This window comes from Pinus tabuliformis, chromosome 4_2 (assembly GCF_031772625.1).
Source record: "Pinus tabuliformis cultivar Carrire ecotype Pingquan chromosome 4_2, CPIR1, whole genome shotgun sequence".
In the NCBI taxonomy this organism is placed as follows: Eukaryota; Viridiplantae; Streptophyta; class Pinopsida; order Pinales; family Pinaceae; genus Pinus; species Pinus tabuliformis.
This window is the reverse complement of record NC_142304.1, coordinates 996,123,705-996,126,178: the sequence shown is the minus strand read 5'-3', so window position 1 is coordinate 996,126,178 and position 2,474 is coordinate 996,123,705. Positions and strand designations below refer to the sequence as shown.

At 41.4% G+C, this 2,474-nt stretch overlaps 1 long non-coding RNA gene across 1 annotated transcript; it reads left to right on the top strand.

Annotated features, from left to right (window-relative positions):
- The first annotated feature begins 1,157 nt into the window (after positions 1-1,157).
- On the top strand, positions 1,158-2,053 carry LOC149173001 (uncharacterized). The gene is made up of 2 exons (XR_016259656.1): positions 1,158-1,398; positions 1,515-2,053. It is a non-coding gene; the product is annotated as an uncharacterized LOC149173001 (long non-coding RNA).
- The last annotated feature ends 421 nt before the right edge of the window (positions 2,054-2,474 follow it).

Below are 2,474 nucleotides of genomic sequence, written 5' to 3'. Positions count from 1 at the left end.
ATTATCATTGTAAAGACAGAGGTTGAAAATGATAACTCCTATGAGGAATTGTGAGCCCGAGAGCGAGTTCAGAACGTGAAAGGCACGGACAGTTGATGTTTAAAAATTGTGGCTACAATTTTTAATTATGGATTTTGGATTTTATTAAATTGTTCTCAGAAATAAAAATGAAAATCTATTTAATAACCAGAAACTAAAATGTCCATAGGCGATCAAATTGAAAACATCCTGAGAATTTAATCCCACGCGAAGACATTCCCACTCTTGTAATATTACAATTTTTAATTAATACAACAAAGCCTGGCCGTCACACGGTATATTTCGGCTGTGAAATTACTCCGGCGATGTTGTCGTTACCAGCTTCTGCTTCTTTGTATTTCCACAGCCGTCTTCCACGATTCCACTTCCTGGGAAAACTTTTAACTGCGACCACTTTAGGTTTACTCCAAATAGCCGGATGGAAGACGAAGAAAGAGAATCCTCGTCTGTGGATGGAACAACCCTGTCGAGATTCATAAAGACCAGCGACGATGGATTCCCGTCATCTGACGCAATCGGCTCAAGCGCCTTGGAATCATGGAAGTTGGGAGAATCATGGCTATCGCGGGCCACAATTGAACTTTGAGCAACGACGTTCATCAACGGTGATGCCACATATAAAAGTTGCACCCAGTGCGGATACCCGGCCATGGTAAAGGGGTCAACGGACAACAAACAACGTTTGAGAACCGACGGCGCTGGTGGAAGGTGATGAAGAGGTGATGCGAACTGGAGCTCTGCTCGAAGGTAACGACGTCGCCCGCTTGGAGGCGTTTTTCTTTGACATAGCGGCTCCAGGGGTTAAATTTGACGCCCGTATGCCCGTTTTTTGAGTTTTTACACGTTAAATACGATTGGTTTCCAAATCTGCACGTCATCGCTGACTGGCCAATAATATTTGAAAAAGTCATATTGACGGGTATATGGAAAATTAACGAGTTTTAATTTATATTTATATATATATTATTATATATATACACCGCATACTGCAGTGACGGCACTCCGGAGTCCGCACTCATTTGAATTTCAAATTTGATTTCCCGCTTTGTTTTGAAATATCTTGTTGCGCCTTCTTATCGGACGGCATGGTCTATTTCATCCAGAGTTTCAGGTTTGTGTTGGTGTTGGCCTGTGTCTGCAGCGCTATCAACGGTGGAGAGTTCAGATCTCGAATCGGACAGCTATGACCAATTCAGCGATGATACACATTCTTGGTCGCCGGTTTGCCGTTCATTTGGTTCCCAAGTTTTTGGCGCTTGCTTGTGCTCTGCTCTTCCTTCCTCCGTCCAGTTCTTCAAATATGGTGGATACTCTGTCACTGAGGTCCAGACAAGAATTTCTGGGTTGTCTTTTGCAAAGGTAAACTGCTGAAATCCATCCGCTTAACAACACTGAGCTCGTAAATTCCTTTGATTTGTTGCTTTATGTCATCTACATAATTCTTTTTATTAATTGTTACTACCTTCTGAATACAGAAATGGCGGGTACAGGCTTGAGCTTCCCCAACTATCCACCCTTGCAGATTTGGTTCATTCTAGCAGATACCGGTGCGGTTAAGCTTTCCGGGTAAGCTTCATCTTGAAGTATTTGTGCTTTGGGTTATACGAAGGGTTTGGCATCCAACGAGATCTTGAAATCCACTTTGATTGTAGTTGTGGCTGTTATCTGCCTGGTTGTATGTTTCTATTTAGAGGAAAAGCATCCCCTTATGCCTCTTGTTATACCTTCTAGGTTGCGCCACCCTTTGCGGACTGTTTTGTTGTTTTGTTGCTATTCTTGCCGGGGGCCTTGTAATTTTACAGAAGTAATAATATGTATTTATATTTTCTTATCAAGGGACATGATATGCAACCATGACCATGACAAGTTTTATGCAACCATGACCATGACAAGTTTTCTTTTATGATTATGATGTATTGTTTCTTGGAATACCTTCCTTGGGTCGAGGCCCCTGATATCCTCGAGTGTATGCTATCTTGTTTTCCTAGTTGATGTAATTTGAAAACGAAGCATACCTCCTGTGTATGCTATCTCGTTGATTCCAAAGCCTTCGTCTTGAAGTAAGGTTCTATTCGCAGATTTACTGTTATTATAATTATGGGTTTCTTGATGTCGCCCTCTTATAATGAAATATTCTATGAAAGTTCATTTTCGGAATTACGCACAGGTTTGCATTATCTATAGCTAATTTGACATGTTCAGTCTTTTCTTTGGCTCTGTGGGTATGTTACTATCCTAGAACGGAAAGAACCTGGATGATTCGTCAGTGAACACATGCATGACCTTTTAGGCGGACCACAGGAAATGGACTTCACAGAGGCATCGATCTTCCGACAGTATGTCGATAGTGTAAAAGTAGCAAGAAAGCTTTATCGAATAGTATTATTTCGAGTGATGAAACTACTTTTATTGGCCTTTCTATACTAGGACTGGCT